The 18488-nt window shown below is 47.7% G+C and overlaps 1 protein-coding gene across 1 annotated transcript in view; it reads left to right on the forward strand.

The window, feature by feature from the left end:
- The first annotated feature begins 14778 nt into the window (after positions 1–14778).
- Positions 14779–18488, forward strand: part of LOC147748545 (galectin-1-like) — a 67626-nt gene continuing 63916 nt past the window's right edge. Inside the window, exon 1 of the mRNA XM_086963006.1 lies at positions 14779–14839. The gene's annotated coding sequence lies outside the window, so the exon portion shown is untranslated. The remainder of the gene's footprint in view (positions 14840–18488) is intronic.

An 18488-nucleotide genomic window follows, 5' to 3' on the forward strand; every position in this document is an offset into this window, starting at 1 on the left:
GTGGAAAGGTTCATCAAGACCTTGAAAGGCATGATAAGAAGTCTGCCTGAGAGCCTGCGGAGGAAATGGGACGTCCTCCTACCCTGTTTGTTGTTTTCCTACAGGGAAGTGCCACAGAAGGGAGTGGGCTTCAGCCCCTTCGAGCTTCTGTATGGGCACCCTGTACGTGGACCTCTAAGCCTGGTGAAGGACGGATGGGAAAAGTCTCCCAGGAAACTTCCCCTGGATGTGGTGAGCTACATGCTGGCCTTCCGGAGCCAAATGGCTAAGTTGTGGAAGCAAGCTTCAGACAACTTGGAAGCCAGCCAAGCAGTAATGAAAGAGTGGTATGACCACAACGCTCACCCTGTGGAGTTGGAGCCTGGCCAGAAAGTTTGGGTGATGGAACCTGGAGAGCTAAGTGCCCTCCAGGATCGCTGGACAGGCCCCTTTGAGGTGATGGATAAGAACAGTAAGTCCACCTACCTGGTGGATCTTAAGACCCCTCAACAGCCCCTACGGGTGCTGCATGCCAATCGCCTCAAACCCCACCATGAGAGGCCCGAGGTCATCTTGATGATGGTGACTGATGTAGCAGAGGAAGCGGAAAGCGAGCCTCTACCTGATCTCTTTTCGTCTCAGGAAAAGGATGGGTCGGTGAAGAGAGTGATTCTCTCCCCATCCCTAACTCCTGAACAGCGAGAGGATTGCCGCCAGGTCTTGGAGCAGTACTCCTCGTTGTTCTCCCTTGTCCCGGGAAGGACCCACCTGTGCACCCATGATGTGGACACAGGAGACAGCCCACCAGTGAAGTCTAAGACCTACCGGCTGTCAGACAAGGTGAAGGCCAGCGTCCACAGTGAAGTCACCAAGATGCTGGAGCTAGGAGTCATTGAACCTTCTAGTAGCCCCTGGTCCAGTCCGGTGGTTCTGGTACCAAAAGCTGCCCCACCGGGCATCACTCCAGAACTGAGGTTCTGTGTGGATTACCGGGGACTGAACTCAGTGACTAAGACTGATGCACATCCGATCCCTAGGGCAGATGAACTTATTGACCGGCTGGGAGCTGCCCAATACTTGAGTACCTTTGACCTTACTTCAGGGTACTGGCAGATCTCCCTTACAGATGGAGCAAAAGAAAGGTCAGCCTTCTCCACGCCTGAGGGCCACTACCAGTTCTGTGTAATGCCCTTTGGGCTCAAGAACGCCCCTGCCACTTTTCAGCGGCTGGTGAACCAGGTCCTCTCTGGAATGGAGGCTTTCTCCGCTGCTTATCTGGATGACATTGCCGTCTTCAGCAGCAGTTGGGAGGACCATTTGTGTCACTTGCAAGCTGTTCTCCAGGCCCTGAAACAGGCTGGCTTGACAATCAAGGCCAGTAAATGTCAGATCGGGCAGGGGTCGGTTGTGTACCTAGGCCACTTGGTGGGCAGGGGAGCGGTGCAGCCCCTCCAGGCAAAGATTGAGGCAATCATGGCCTGGGAGCCCCCCAAGACCCAAACTGAGGTCCGAGCTTTCCTGGGCCTCACAGGTTACTACCGTCGCTTTGTGAAGCTGTATGGCACTATTGTAGCCCCCCTCACTGAGCTCACATCTAAGAAACAACCTTGACGGGTAGTCTGGACAGAGGCTTGTCAGCAAGCCTTTGTGAAGCTGAAACAAGCAATGTGTGCAGCACCGGTCCTGAGGGCCCCGAATTTCTCCAAGGAGTTCATTGTCCAGACAGACGCATCAGAGCATGGCATTGGGGCAGTGTTATCGAAACTCAATGAAGAGGGTCTGGATCAGCCTGTTGTCTTCTTGTCCAGGAGACTACTTCCCCGGGAACAGAAGTGGAGTGCAATAGAGCGGGAAGCCTTTGCGGTGGTATGGGCTCCGAAGAAGTTGCGGCCATACCTATTTGGCTCGCACTTCCTGGTTCAGACTGACCACCGACCCCTTCGTTGGCTGATGCAAATGAAGGGAGAGAATCCCAAGTTGTTGAGATGGTCCATCTCCCTACAGGGAATGGACTTCCGGGTGGAACATCGGCCTGGAGTGGACCATGCCAATGCAGACGGTCTCTCCAGGTATTTCCGCCTTAGTGATGAGAACTCCCAAGGATTGGGTTAGCTCTGCATACTTTCAGCTGGGGGGACGCGTGTTAGACCGGTCAGCCCTTTGGGTGGTCCCTCCTATTTATTTATTTATTTTTGTCCCCTTTAGCCCTCAATTCCCTTTATTTTTGTTGTCCACTGGAATTTTTAAGGTGTTGACCTGGGGGTTACGTGCTCCCTGACCCTATGGTTCCTCATAGTTCTAGGAATCCCTCCTTTTCTGAGGACAAGCTTAGTTACTCAAAATGGTGGCCAGTAACTGCCATAAAGGTTACTTCAGGAAAAGGACCCATAGGTTAACATAGGGAATCTAGAACCTTCTGGCCTATTCTGGACACTTGAGGCTAGGGATATAAAAGGCCAACTGTAGGGCGACCATTTTGTCATTCAGTGAGAGAGTCAGCTGGAGTACAGGCTGTGGCGTTTGCCGGTGGGGGGGTAGGATATTTAGAGGGCTGACTTCCTTCCAAGGGATTGCTTCCTTACTGCTTTCACCACCTTTCCCCCCTTCTGCAGACCTGACCCTGCCAAGTTGTGTTCCTATTGACCCTGGGCAAAAGATCCACCCAGTTCCAGAAGATCGATCTTAGGAGACCGATCTGGGTAGTAGTTCTGCTCCTGTTGTCCAGAGGGTGAACTCCTACTAGTAACTGTGAGGGAACGGCCACGGAAGGAGAGTGGACAGAAAAGCGGATTTGATACCACCTCCCCGTTCTCCTTTCGTCTTATTCCCAGTCTCCCTCGTTGTCTCCCTCTCACCTGGGGTCAGTAGCGCCAACGCGGGAGTGCTTCCTCGCAATTCAGACTTGGTGGAGGAAATTGATGGCGGTGATCCCAGGAGGCAGGACGGCGCTGTGTAGAAGCGGAGCGTGAATTCCCCAGACCTGGGTAGTCGCGATACTGCACAAGCCTGTGAGGCAGAAGCTGATCCCTGAGGGAGAATTGGGCAGCCGCGGTACTGCGCTGGCCCGGGAGGCGGAAGCTAATCTTTGTGAGGGGGCGGAGTGGCAACCCGAGACCTGTCGCGTTCGAGCAGGGTCGGAAGAGGAGCCACTAATCCCCTGCGCCTGCGTGTTGGAGCCGCCCACCGACGCTGACAGAGTGGAGCGCCGAAGGAGCCGCCGCTCAAGTTCGGCCCAGTCAGTTGCCTCAAGGCTGCCGCGCTGGGGCCGGAATCACCCCCACGACAGCTGAACCAAGCTCGGAGGTGGTGAGCAGGCCGGGACTGAATTCTGGTACCATCCGGTAAGGACGTGGTGGGAAGTGTGGGGCCCCAGGGGCTAAGTGGGCCTTGTGACTGTCCTTAAGGGTGTCCCTGAGGGGAGAGAGTTGTGACTACTTCCCCGGAAGAACAGCCAGAGAGTAATTAACTGTTGCTTCCCGTGAGGGGACTGGGAAGTTGCCCGCAGACCTTGGGAGATCGCCCCTTTGAATAAACTGCACCTGGAACAGCGCGACATCAGTGCGTGGCGCTAGGGTTGAGGCATTCTCCTCTTGTCAATAGAAGTATACTAGGGACAGGGCAGTCTGTGGAAAACTGACATAATTATATGAATCTGGAGCAGTCTATGTAGCGTAAACAGAATAACAGAAATAACCTGCCTGTCTTTATTTAGATAAACAGCTGCTTGAACAATGGAACTAATGTGATAAGAATGAAACTGTTGATGGAACCTGTAACTACATGTCAATAGTAACATTGAGACCATAAGGGTAATGTATAGCCTTGCCTTACTATAGAGGGGGTTTGAATATTGCTGTGTTCTCCAACTTTAGCTGAATACTCTACACTGCCTAAATACAGGAAACATTGCAGAGCTCCTTCCATTGGTGTGAGAACTGTGTAAAGAAAATGTTAAATGTAATTGTGTAAATGGTAACAGCCAAATGTAGAGCAATTTTATGGACTGAAACTAGAGACTGCTAAGTAACAGAAAGAAAAACAGCAAAGTGATTCTTTTATAAAACAGCTCGTATTTTTCTAAGACTGGTGTAGTGTCCCTATTTTCTAGTGGATGAACACTATTACTGAATGGTGTGACGCAAGATTAACCTTGATGCTTTTGGATTAGACCTTCCTACTCTGTGCCAGGCTACCCTGTGTGATCTGGAACCCCCAGGTCCAACATAATTGGTGGCAGCGGTGGGATAAGAACTGTGCTTGCGTCCACTCTATAGTAACCTAGTGTACTCCACAGGCCTACACCTGGAGTTTTCTCCTAGCGCACTCCCTAAACCGGATGTGAAAGAAAGGAGACAAGGGAAGGATACGAAAAAATATATAAGTAATGAGAAAGCAGTGGAAAAGAATGGAAAAAATAAAGGAAAACATTTAATCCTGTTGAAAGATTACGAGTAAATACACGGCATAATAGCAACATTAGAAAGTACTATTTGAACGTAATTGGTCCATGATATGAGGGAGAAAGGTAAATGTTAACATAGGTTCATCATGCATCAGAACTGAACCAGAAATAAACGTATGAAATGTGTCGTAGATCAAATCAGAAATGGTGTAAACCATGCCTCAGGAAAACATATGGTAACATTGTGTAAATGTAATTTGTACATGGTATGAGAGAAATAGGCATAGGTTAATACAAAAGAAAGTTATATACTGTACATCAAGCAGCAGGACTAATGACAACGGTAAACGTTTGGAATATGTCATAAATAAAACGCACATGGTATATGGGAGAAAATCAAGGTTAATACAAAATCAGAGCTGTGGACAAAGATTAATAATAGTTGAAATATAGTGTGATGAATTCAACCAGAGGTTAAGGTCAGGTGGGTTCCAATTCTAATCGTGAAAAAACGGAAAAGTGCCATTACTGGGTGATACTGTGGGTCAGCCAAACATAAGGTAAAGTACAAATCCGTGGCTTACCAAGGTCCAGTAGATGCGGTAAATGCAACTAGAAAAATAAAGAGGCGATTGTAAGAAGAAAGACGGGAGGGAAACAGGAGAGCAAAGCGAAACGGGCCCTGGAGTCAGGTAGCGACCTTCGAAGCGACATAAAACAGCAGAACCGGGCCTTAGTCTAGGGGTGTGACGTATGAGCGTGGCCGCAAGCTTGTAAACCAAAGGGCTGGAGCTGGGGAGCCGATTCTCGCAAAGGAACAAGGAGAGGGGACGGGTGGGCGCAGAAAAAAAACAACATTTAAAAGCTCGATAGGAAAGGCTTCATACATTCATAATCGGGGGTGAAAAAGGACGGTCAAGGTATGACTTACTTATGCTAGGAAAACGAAGAGCGTCTCTGCGGAAGGAATACGCAGCATCTCGAAATCCAGGACATGTATAAACAGGCAGGCCCTCCTCTAGCGTAAGTAACGTGCTGGGTCATCCGGCCCGATGGCCATGAAAAAGTTACTGTAGGAAGGTCGTAAGCAAAAATAATGTGCAAGGGGAACGGTAAAATGAGGAGAAAATCATAAAAGGATTCAAAGGGGTGGGGGGGGGGGGGGCGGCTGGGTGAAAGTTTGCAAATGAGTAATGAAAAACATATTTAAAAAAAATAAAAGAAAAATATTAGAAAAAATATCGAAGACAGCCGAATAATAAGACATAGTAGAGTTACTCCAAAATGGGTTTAGTTAAAAGTAAAATGGACCAAGAGGTGAGAAATGTACAGCTATAACTACTGCCCTGGCGTGGGGACAAAGGGAGAGGACAGGACACAGCAATCCCATGCAGTACATGTAACACTATAATACATATGGTAAGATTTAGAGTAGTGAGGTAAATAATATTACATAAGATAAATGATACACAAAGTAAAAAAAGGTAAATAGATGAAAGGACTGGTGGCATATACTCATCTGGTAACCTGTGGGTTTCACAGAGACGGGCGGAAAGTCCAGAGTTTATCTATTAGATTAGCAAACGAAACAGGAAGGAAGGTATTCAAGCCCCATAATAAAGGGTTGACAGTCATATTTGGGTGGTAGTAAGGTGATATTAATGTGCAGAGTAATCCTAGTAGAAGAAAGATGCTTAAACAATGAGGTGGGTGCAGGCCCTCAGAAAGCAGTTAGGGTGTTCATGAATAAAGGTTGGAAAAATGCCTTAAAGACAAGAAGTAACATGCAATTCTATGGGTGGTAATAGCTTGAGGTTGGTGTAACGTCTCTGTGAGCAGTAATTCATGCATGGTTCAGAGAAACCTTAGCTCTAAAAAACATTTTTTTATATATCATATGGGTAAGAGGATCCAGGTCCATCAATCGAGACAGTAATGCATCTCTGCATCCTTATTTAGTCCTTGTTGCGAAGGATGCATTCACTCTCCCTCTGTCATAGTACAAGTTCACGATTGCCACCTCTGGACGATGGTTTTACCTGTTCAAGTCCAAAGAATTTGAAGCTCTTGTGGTGGGGGTGGTATTCTTGGTAGTGTTCCGTTAGTGGCGGACCAACCTCAGTTTTGATTATGTTCCGATAGTGCTCCAGGATCATGGTTTTGAGGGGACGGATAGTAAGTACTGCCTATGTACGCTTTTCTACAGGGACAGATGATGACATAGATTATGTATATTGAATTACAGTTTATCCCGTCCTTGATCTTGTGGGTATTCTGTTGGTTGTTCCAAATTTCCTTGAAGGGCCCTTCCTCTTGGGTCAACTTTGCCCGACCCGGGGCGATCTTGCAGTGGTATGGCCCAGTCTCCATCCTGTGGCTGCGTTATCTCGTTAAGGTTAAGATCGGACATCAGCCACATGTTGAAGTATCTTGAGACTAAAATGTCTGTATTGGGATTTCCAGATCTGAGATTTAGTACCATTGAAGTCAGCTCCTCAGTTAGCACTGACCTAGAGGCTGAATTTGGGCGGATGTAGACATTCATCAGAGTTAGACTCCTTGATTGGTCGTTGGCGGTTCTGAGTGAGTTGCCTACTACCAGCAGCCCTGGGGTGTCACTCGCTTGATCCCAAGAGCGGATGGCGCTGGGGGCCAATCCGTAGATTGCTAGACCTCCGCTACTACTGCAGGGTCTTTAGTTTGGTTTCAGGAGTGTGATGGATTTTGTACCCTTTTAGGTGGTGTGGCCTCTGAAGCCATGTCTCTGGCAATAGAATTATTTCAAAGGAACATATGTAGGATACGGCACCCTGATCGCTCAGTTTATTTACCAGGCCGTTGATATTCCGGGAACATAACTTGAGTAGGCTTCCAGCAAGGTCATTGTTGCCATTGCTTTGTCACTGTAGCAGTCGAGTTGAGTTCAAGGTCCCCAGCAACCACGACCAGGTGTCGGCTCCTGCCAATCCCACAGATTGAATGTTGTGGCCACCACTTAGGTTCCTTGTGCTGGAGAAAGGGGTTTTACTTAGAGGGCTCCTCAGGACAGAGTAAACCAATCTTGGCGACGCTCTTGAACTCGCCACGTCTGGTGTGGTATCGAGGATGTGAGGGCAGCCTGGTTCCTTCCCAGAAATAAGGGAAATACCCCACTGCTTGAAGATATCCGTGTATCTCAGGATCTTATTGGCTAACTCTGCCGATCGCCAGGTGACTTTGGTTGATTCATTGGACTGACCGAGCTCTGGTACGATAAACTCAACAGAGAGTATCTAATGGAATGTAACTTCTTCCATCAAGCCTGTTGCTTGTATAAGCTTCAAGATGTTCCCCCGATTTAGGATGTCGAACCTGCCTTTTGACTTGTACTCTGGATAGAATAATATATATGCAGATGGTGCTTGTGCTGGCCCTATATACCGAGCTGAACCCAGGGTTAACACCGCCCGATTGCTGCAGTGTGTAGAGATACTTCTGGCAGGCATATTAGAGACTAGAACAGAATTTGAGGTGAAAGGGGTGGAGGAAGTGTGATGCACGGTTCTTTTGGGCTCCTTGAAGGAGTGACAGGGATACTATACAAGGCGCTGGCTTGTACAGGTTCTTCGGTGTTGATTGTTTCATGTCTGACTGACTATCGTGCAGCATTAACAGGTCTAGGTCTTTGCAAAAAGCCATGTTTTTAACGATTTTCTGCATAGAATCCTGCTGGGTTCTTGTCGCATCTGTATTGGGAGGGAGTTCCAGAGCTTGCCGCTTGGAATGAAAAGCCCTTTCCTCCCCATCTGACTCTTCTTGTCTTGGGAGACATACCAACCCCATATTTGCGGACCTAAGACAACGTAGTGGTACGTACAGAGGAAAAAGGAGCTTGAGATCCGCCGCTCCTCCTTCATACAGAGCTTTATGCACCAAACAGAGGGCCTTAAAGTCCACTTGTCATCAAACTGGAAGCCAATGTAGCTGCTTTATAGCTTTATACCATTGGACATCCGATGATGTTTGGGTAGGTCCAACAATATCCGAGCAGCCGCATTCTGTAGTGACTGAAGTTTGGAGAACTGCCTTGTGCCAGCTCCCAAGTGTGAAGCATTACAATAATCTACTCTCGACAGAACTAATGCTCCTACCACCGTTTTCCTTAGTGAGAAAGGAACGAAAGGAAGAATTTTGCGTAGGACCTTCATCGTAAAAAAGCAAGCCGAAGTGACTTGGTTAATTTGTGGGGCAAGCGTTAAGCCTTTATCGATTAGGAAGCCTAAGTTCCTGGCCTTGGACACAGGGACAGGACATGTGCCAGCTTCGGGGGCCACCATAGTTGGGTCCATACTGAGGGTTTCTGACCAAACTAAACAACCTCAGTTTATTTCTGTGTTGAGCTTCAGAAAAGTAGATTTCATCCATACCATCAGTGCCGTGAGGCAGTTGCGGAACCGTTCAGCCGTTTTGTCAACACTTAGTGTGACTGACACCACTAGCTGGGTGTCATTCGCATATGACACTAACGTGCATTTCCAAGAAAATTTACGAAAGCAGGAAGGTTAATAAAGCAATTATGAATCTGTTTTAACAAAGACAGTGACTGGCAAAACTGAGTGTAAGCAAGGTTAGGTTTGTGCATGAAAGAAGAATATGATCATGAACACGTTGACACGTGCCCCAGTGATTTACGGCACAAAAATGGCGGGTGCACGCACTGCCAACCCTTTCAACCACGCACAAAGTCCGCCTGCTACCTTGCTGAATATATGAGTTTTACAAAAATCAATTCAGGAAGGGGGAATTGTGAGTGATAGAACAATCATGCAACTTATCAGCCGGTCTCTGCGCATTGCACTCAGGTGGGACCACTTTCCTCCACGCAGCGCGCCAAAAGGCAACCGAAAATAAGACGAGTCATATGTTTTTCCATTCAGCACTTTGAGGTAGAATTAACTGAAAATAAGAAATAAGGACCAATACATATATGTCATAGAAATTGTAAATATCAAAATGTATGGGACACAATATATCTCACGAAAACCGTTCATTGATTAAAAAAAAATATATGATTTGTAATATAACACACATACATTTTCAAAACATGATGCCCTTTAGGAGTAACAATATGTAAATATGTGCAAGAATGAAAAACTTTGAATAAAAACAACAACCTTCTTACTTTGTGTGCAGATTCCATTTCGGAGATGAGAATACTTTTGATAACTAACTGCATCAGGTCTATCGATCTGGTCTCCCATTGAGGCTGGAGTGGTGCTGTACCAATTAAAATGCACCATTTGCCCAAACTTTTTTTGTTTTTTTGTTATTCTCTGGGGAAGAACTCCCTTCCACAAACCCCTACGACTTTTAAATATCAGCAGCCACCACTGTCGACAACACATAAACTGTCATTAAATGGAGGGAGTGAGCAACAAGGTGACACAAGTCCACACCCAGCACATCTGATCACACCAGTCAAGCTACAATGAATCCTGTTATGGGGCAGAAATGCCACACTCACTGCACAGTTTGAGGTGGCACAGAACTTTTAAAATCGTAATCTCATCTGTCTGAAAAAGAAAATATGCTTTAGGCCTGCCTGTGACCTAAATGAGTGCCTCCCACTACACAGCTTTCCAATGCAGCCATGCTTACTGCTCATGTAGCCAGTGGCAATCGAGGGAATCTGCAAGGCACTCAGCTGATTATAATTATACAAGTCTTCCAGACCCCTTTATCTGTTTGCTGCAATTTTGGCTAATCAGATAAATGAAAGCCGTCTAACAATTATTTTTAAGCTTTCCAGCTGTTAATTTAGAGTTTGTCCTTGTTCAAAGGGGTGTAATTTCTGAAATTTGTGTTACCCTCGTATTCATTGCTTGATTTTTGCTCACTAGAAAGTGTTACACCTAGTGATTGAAATGCCACTCAAATTTACACTGAATTTATGAGATGTCACACATGGCAATCTAAAACCTTGGCAGCTATGCACTTTTCTCTCTTCACAATCTCTAGGGAACCTCCGGCAGAGTGCACTGGCGGCGGGCCCCTGGCCTTGGAACTCTAGACTGGCTCGGGAGGTGGAGGAGTCAAGGAGGCCCCTCCATTTAATTTGCAGATTCCGGGGTAACGGTGCTGCACTATTTCTTCCCCAGCTAAAGTAATCCAGTCGTCCAGGTCACTCGTTCCCTGGTGAGGCAGAGTTGCTTTGCAAGCAGCACAACAGTTTTGCCCCCTTGGACCAGGACTCGATGTTCCTCTACACACCTGGCGGCCTCAAGAAGCACAATAAGCTGTGCACGGTCCAGGCTGGGGCACGCAGCACACTGACCTGACTAACTCCAGTGTAGCTCTGCTCCACGGCCTTCGTGTCTTAATCTGTGTTTGTCCGATGGGGCTCAGAGAGTCAGGCACGCAGTTGGGTGCCTCAGCCATACAAATAGGAGTGTACCGTTATGCCAGTCGAGCTATCAGGCTAGGCCTAGGTGTTGGGAGTGGGGCTGTCCCAGAGCCAGCAGCGGGGCTAAAATAAAGCTGGACTCCGTCTCCCGCCTCAGACTGGGCTATCGGCATGTATAGCAGTGATCTTTAAAAATAGCGATCTTACTTTTAAGGCAATCTAAAACCTTGGCAGCTATGAAGGAGTGCGAGAAAATAAACACCACGTGCAATCGAAAATTTGGATCCTTTTCTCTCACAACGCAAAAGCTTTGTCGCGCAAACCGCAGGGCAGAAAATAACAAACTGTTTGTGGCAATTACAATGCAAAGAAAGAGAGCTGGATTGCCAGTGCGGCGTGCTATGCGAACAGAGCACCCAAAGGAAAACCAAGTTACAGGCCGACAACCTTCCAAGTGCATGGGATGGGGCTCCGTGATCACTGCTTCTCAAAGGGGACACAGCCACGTTCTCAGGTCTCGCTCGTCTAATGCTTCTCCTTCCACTGCGTACTTCGCACTGAATGCAAACGCAACGTCCAAGAGAGCATTCCCATAATCTGCAGCGCAGACAACATCATCCCGCGACACACCCACACATGGGACGCGACACAGTACTGTGTCGGGACACACTTTTTGGAAAGCTGTGGTCTAGGGGTCTAGGTTTGTAACAACAGGTCAGCACCCTGTTTTTCCCCTAGCACTGAGAACCGTGATAGGCTAGACTGAGTTGGAGTGTCCTCCAACAACTCTTCACAGTTCTCCCCAGTAGTATCTGCTGTGTTCAGAAGTTAATTGTAGACTATCTGAACTTTATTCTGAAAGAAAGTATCCAATTTGTCCACAAAGTTTTGATCAGGCGCAAATACTGTCTCTCGTGGGCACTTTGATAATGCGAACACAGTTTTAAATAGTTCCTTAGAGAACTTGGTGGCCTCTTGGATTTTATTCGTAAAATATACCGTGTTCGCCTGTTTTATAGCAGTATTGTTATTCCTCCAAGGTTCTATTATAGTCCTTTCTATGTTCCATGCTATAGTCAGATCTTCAAATACATTCCTTACGCCGGCATTTAACTTTGATTTGTCTAAGCTCAGCTGAATATCAGAGTGACGAAGCCTACCTTCTCCTGGGTGCTTCGTCACTTCCGGAGCCAGCCCATTTACTGCGCGACTGAGCCCGTTTTCAAAGTTTATAGCTGCTGGGTTGGAGTCTGCTATAGCTGGAGGGCTCCTTGCCAAAGCTGTGATCAGTTTATTTCCTTGTATTAGTTTCCAAGGACGTGATTTGACCAAAGAGGATCTTTTACTGCAACAGCTACTAATTGTTGACATATTGACATTAAAAAAACTGAGGAGTGATCAGACCAAAGTACTGGTCGCACACTCTCCACTTCAATGTGTTCATTGTTGGTAAAAATACCATCCAGCGTGTGCCCAGCTTGATGCGTTGGCTCAGATATGATCGGACTCAACCCATAGCCTGCCAGAATATCAATCAGGCAGGAGGTGTCTGAGTCGTTATTTGCTTCTAAGTGAAAATTGAAGTCACCCAAGACTGTAAAGGTAGCAGTGTCTAAGCATGATTCCAAAAAGATCTGCAATGATCTGATAAAAGAAGCTCTCATCCCTGGCGGCCTATAAATAAGTAGGCCTGGGAAGAGTTTGCGATTGTTATGTTTGACACTGAATGTCATTGCCTCGACCTCCAGTGTAGGTTCAGGCCCAATCCTCACCGAATAGTGGGACCGGTAGATCAACACTATACCTCCCACTTTTTTCCCCTACTCTATCTACGTGAGCTACCAGGTAGCCTGCTGGAATAGCAGTGTTCCAATCCGGCAGGGAGGTGCAATTCGTCCAAGTTTCCATGAGGAACACCAGGTCCGGGTTAGTGACTTGAATTAGACATTCTAGGTCGTACTTGTGTTTAGTCATCGACCATGTGTTCAGTAAAATACAGCTTATTACATTGGGTTCCTTGTGGGGAATTACTTGAGTTAAATCGATAGACTGAGGGCCCCTTATGTTTTTGGAGGCATTGTTTTCCAAGCTGGCTAGAGGCGTAGCACTCTCCCTATCCCTTGTGTTGTATCTGGGTTTTGTAGATAGATATAGGGCCGTCAGCCCACAGGAATTACATCACTTAGGGCTGTAATTTAGTTGATCCAGTACTAATGATGGTTGTGGACACTCACCATTATTGAGCTCGAGGAGTTCCCTTCGCGTATAAGTGTGCCTAATAAAATGGGCAGCGGTTCTGGTGCTGGTCGTGCTCCGGGCGCCTACGGCGCAGACGGGCTTGCCATTGGCGCGCCTTCAGTGCGCCGGCGGCACGCCCGCTGCATGCGTCCACTGCACGGTCACGCCAGGGTGAGTTTTATGGGCAGGGTTAGTAAAAGACTAGAAAGCTGACCCCAGAGAACAGCAGGTCCGCTCTCACAGACGGGCACCGCAGGGTCAGTACAATTTCAAAAGGCTGATCACATTTTTAGTTAGAGAAGAGCAAGTTAAAACATATTTAAAACTGAGCGATGTGGAAATGAGCAATTTAGCAGCAACAGGCAACTCGCACTCACAACCGGCAAGCGTCACGCTTCACACGCTGCGCGGTCACGCCAGTGTGAGTTTTATGGGCAGGGTTAGGAAAGACTGGGAAGCTGACCCCAGAGCACAGCGGGTCCGCTCTGACAGATGGGCACCACAGGGTCAGTACAATGTCAAAAGGCTGATCACAATTTTAGTTGGAGAACAGCAAGTTAAAACATATTTAAAACTGAGGGATGAGCAAATGAGCAATTTAGCAGCTGTCTAACAGCTCTATTGTTACTGGTAAGTGGGATTGTGGTCCAAATGCTCTTTCGCCCCACCGCTTGGCACAGAGTTGCGGGATCCAAGTCTTGCCATTGGGTTTTGGCGGGAACCTCAAGGGAGATCCTTGTTGCTGTACAGCAGAATCTATGCCAGCTGCTGTAGCCTTCACCTAAATAAATGGTGTGATTGCACTCTGTTGCTTTTTAACCTGATTAGGAGTTAGAGTTGGGTCGTCCATCACATTTGCTGACCTGCTTGGCCTATTTAGGTTGTTGTGTCTAGTTGAGTCTACATGGATTCGGGTTTAAAAAGTGGATATTGCGCCAATTTTTGTGTTGTGGGATGGATCTTGTTTTAACGTTTTCTCTTTTTTGCTTGTTTGCCCTTGTGGTCAACCACCTCCATTTTTTGGCCAGGTGAGGGTGTGGGAAAAGACTCAAAGTTGTCTGCTGCTATGATCTCTTGCGGACCGTTACTTCAGCCGCAACGGTCCGATATGTCTTGAGGCTGTGATGGGTTAACATTAGAACCCCCTCTTGTCCCTGGTGGTGGCAACTCTTGGAGTAGTTTATTGGGTTTTCGCCCGAGACCCTGGCTCTTCCACTTGGGGTAGTGGACATAAACCACAACTCATGAAAAGAGTTCATTGCAAGGGAAACTCCAAACCTCCTTACATTGAAATCTTATCCGGTTTTGACCCGGTTTACTGGCTCAATGTGCTATTATGTGCAGCAGTTGACAAAAGCGTTCCGTTTCCACTTGTAACAAGAGGGTCATTTCTATCTCTGCTGTATGTATGTTTTTGAACTATGTTCAGTTGTGGCTTTAAAATGTGCCATTTTTCACCCATTTTCACTTCTGAGAAGGAACAACAGCACGAAAAAATAATGTTGTGGTTTGAAATATCACTGTGTCAATACAGCACACTTTCAAATGCTATCTCTTCCAGCCTGCCTCCCCTCTCCACATACACGTGCTTTTCTTTGCTGGGGGCTGTGCCCCCCAAAATAAATACTGCTGCTACAGCCCTGGGCCTCCTCTGTCAATTTAATTTACCCAGCTGGGCTGGTTGCCAAACCCTCCCTGCTGATTGGCTGCGTGACTTTGGGTACACCTGACACTCTCGGGCACTTTCCTAGTCATTTAAGGGGGACGGGGAAGGAACAGAACTAGTCAGGGCCGTGGAGGGAGCAGAGCGGCAGCAGTTACACTCAGACGAGGGACAGGTGAGGGACTTAATCAATGTATTAATTAATAGAGATGGAAACTGAGCAACCAGCAATGGAAGAGGTTAGAGAAATGGGGGATGTATAGATAGATAGATGAATGGAGCGTGGGGGGTGCTGAGCTGGGGCACTCAAACTCATTCGAGGTGGGATGGGCGCAGTGGGTGAGTGGTAGGATGAATAGATTATTGAAATGGAGAGCTCGCGCCCAGTCGGCGGACGATGGAGGTGAATGGAAGTCTTAGTATGGTCAAGGGAGGGCGTTAGAAAGTTTGGTGTGAGAAAGGGTGTGCCGTCAGTCTCCCCAGGTGGCAGCACAGACCTAGTCACTGAGTGGACGTTCCACCCTGTTGATCAGTCTCTCTAGTGGGGTTACTCTCTTGAAGTGTCATTCATTGTGTGCGAGTCGTGGGCGCACAGTCTCTCTGTGGGTGGGTGGGTGTGTTACACTTTGAGAGGTCTCCCTCTCAGTGATTGTGAGGGGGATCCACTGACTGGTGCACGTTCTCCTCTTCTTTAGATCTGTCTGGATGTGTGTGATTCCTGGGGGGAGTGTCACATGGGGTGCAAGTGCCGATTACTCGCTCCTCAAAGCACTACATCGTGTGCATCCTCAATAGCCCCAATGGTTTCATCGCATCTCATTTCTCGATAATGGAAAACCTGAGGGTCTAGGCGAGATTTGGCTTGGAGGCGAGGGACTGTGCCAGTGTCCCTCAGTGAGGAGTGAGTGTGCTAAGGGGCGTTGCAGAACAGTCAGGGTGTAGGCCTTTGTGAGCCAGGATGTGGCCAAAGGTAATGTATTCTAGATTTGGGGGGGGCGGGAGGAGTGGTTGATGCTGCAGGGCGACCATAGTGCATTTAATGTTGATCTCGCCCCATCCAGTATTAGCGGATAGTTGCATGGTTTGTTGGTGGTCAGTTGACGTGCATATGATTTTTAATAATACTTGTAGTTGAGTCATTTGTTGTCTAGGGTTTTTTTTTCTATGCTTAGGTAGTCATGGCCATGTGCCTCTTGTGTGTACTGGGTCATTGTGTCAATTCCTGGGGCCATATTACAGAATACGGTGTGCGCTATGTTTGCACCGGGCACACTCTCAAAAACTGTGTCTTGCACAAACAAGGAGAGGGCGCTGTATTATATTGAATGCGCTGCCCCAGGGGAGCCGCAAAGTCGTGCTGCCCTGGGAGTAGTGCGTTCAAGTGAAAAACTGAGTTGCTTTGCAGCAGCCGCTCCGTGTGTCACTGTGCAGGCAGCAACCCACCTACACTTATAAGAGGGGGAGAGAAGAGATCCCCTTGTGGGTGAAGTGAGTGAATGCCTGCCTAAAAGGGACTATCGGGGTGGGTCAATAGGACCCCTTTCCCCCCAGAGGGCTGCCATCAGGGGAGTGTACTAACAGTGCACCTCCTGACAGCTTTTTTTTCCCTCTTCTCCCATGTCTATAATGACGCTGGGGCAAAGAGGTTCCCATATATGGATGGGGCCACGCCTCCATGCAAATAAGGGAACCCCCTTCAGTGACGTAACATAGGCCCCCGCAGTGAAGTGGGGCTCCAAGCTACAGCGGCCTCCTCAGCACAGTACCCTGCCCGATCTCCTGATTGAGTCCTTTGAGGCAACCTCCTTGTACCTTGCAAGGGGGGGGGGGGAGTTTTGTTACTCTCCTGATTCCTTCTGTTGAAGGCACTGACTCTATATGTGCGCCAGCATTATCTGTATTACAAAAAAGGCCTCACAAGTGTCTGTGGCCCTTTCTGTAATACCAAAGTGCCCTGGGAGTGTGCAAAACGGGGGCACAAGCCCATTGCACCCACGGGACACATGCCATAATACAGCCCCTGGTGTTTATGGCACATAGCTGACCTGATTTTTATATGGCTGTGCTGGGAGGTTGTGGTGGCTGGTCTGGGTGTGGTGATGGTGTGGGAGGGCGTACTTAACATCTGGTATGTTGGCTGCTGTGTAAGATGTAACAGTGTATACTAGAGTGTGGTTGGTCATAAGGTGTGTGGTTGGTGTGGTATACACAGTGGTCTGGGCATTGGCGTCTTTCGTTCAGCAATGATGGTTATGTGTAGGTAACGCTTGGTGTGGTCAAGTAACACTGAGTGTATTCAGTTTGTTGTCTGTTACTGTGGTGGTGCTTTGGGGTGGAATATCAGTGTGGTTGGTTGATTCCTTAAGTTGTACGTGTAGTAAATTAGTTATGGCACATGGCAGCAAGGGTGCGGGTCAACTTTGATGGCTGTAGATGGGTTGGGTGTGACGTGTGAAAGGTGAGACTGGTGTGGTTTTGGTGTGCGTGGGTTCTTTGACACGCTGGAAATCTATGGGCTAGTATGACAGAGTATTTGGCGTGCCTGAGCCGGTCATGGGTGTACCCTTGAAGCATTGGTAGATGTGGGTTGGTTATGCAATGGGTACGTCGTTATTCCTCTGTGGACATAGTTGGGTTTAGCAGTGCATACGGGCTGATTCGAATGTGTTTCATTGGGTCCTTCACGATCCCTCTCAGCGTGCCTAAGCACTTCTTGTCATGGTCTTAAACCTCCACTTCCTCTCAATCGGTCACCGCATATGTACAGTTCTAATGGCCCGGTGTTGCCCCGGCGACACCCAGGCCTTGTTTGCACTATGGGTCCATCTGAAGAACTGCACACTAGGCTGGTCAGCGTCAGTCAAAGTTGGTCTTTTGTGGTGTTCACCCTTGCCTTCTGTTTCCTCCTGCCCTCGTCTGTTCTAAAGGACTTCAGGTGGCATAGGGGCTTTAGGCAACTACATGCCATCCCTTCGGTTTAGTGATGAACCAGCATGAGGCTGGTAACCGGATGTGGTTCTCGAATGCCACTGTAGGGTCTTTGTGACATTTACAAGCCATAAAGCCTTATGTTGTGGTCCTGTATTGGCATCATAGGGTGCTGGTGACATTCACAGACCATGAGACTGGGTACAGATATCCCAGGGTTCTTTCAAAGTTCTGATCCCATGATCCTATCATGGGGTTCTGTTGTCAATTACAGACCACGAGACTGGGTATAGAGCCATTAGACAATCAGAGGGTTCTTTCAACATTTGCGGACATAAAATCTCAAGGCGAAGTAACACGTCAGTCTTATGATGCTCTCGGGAGTTTGGATACAGTTTGAAATCACGCAGTGGACCTGTGCAGTGGACCTATCGTGCCTTTGGCCAGAGTCCATAATACTGTGCTACATCTCACCCGCTGCCCTGGGGCTGCAGGCTTTACTTTACAGTGCAAGGATTTCACTGATGGGAAGGGTGGGGACTTTTGCCTACTCACGGAAGAGTAAACTGTCGATTTCTGGAACAAATACAAACTTGTGGATCAGCTACCACAGGCTAATCTCAGGCCGGGCAGCAGTCCATGACACCAAATATAGTTTTTCCTGGCTTAAATTTCATTCCCCCTCAGCTCCTCCGAACTACGCAGCCTGCTCTATTGGGTAAAAATAAAATAGCAGCATCTCTGGGCCCCGCCCACCTGGCTTCACTGAACATCCTGCTATTTTTGTATATTAATGGTGGTCAGATAAACCCCAATCTGGACAGTGTCCCTGAACTTGCCACGTGCACTTACTTTCTCGTTGTGCGATCAAGGCTACTTCTGAGATTAAAGTATAA

Source organism: Lissotriton vulgaris, chromosome 1_1 (assembly GCF_964263255.1).
Source record: "Lissotriton vulgaris chromosome 1_1, aLisVul1.2, whole genome shotgun sequence".
NCBI classification, from domain to species: Eukaryota; Metazoa; Chordata; class Amphibia; order Caudata; family Salamandridae; genus Lissotriton; species Lissotriton vulgaris.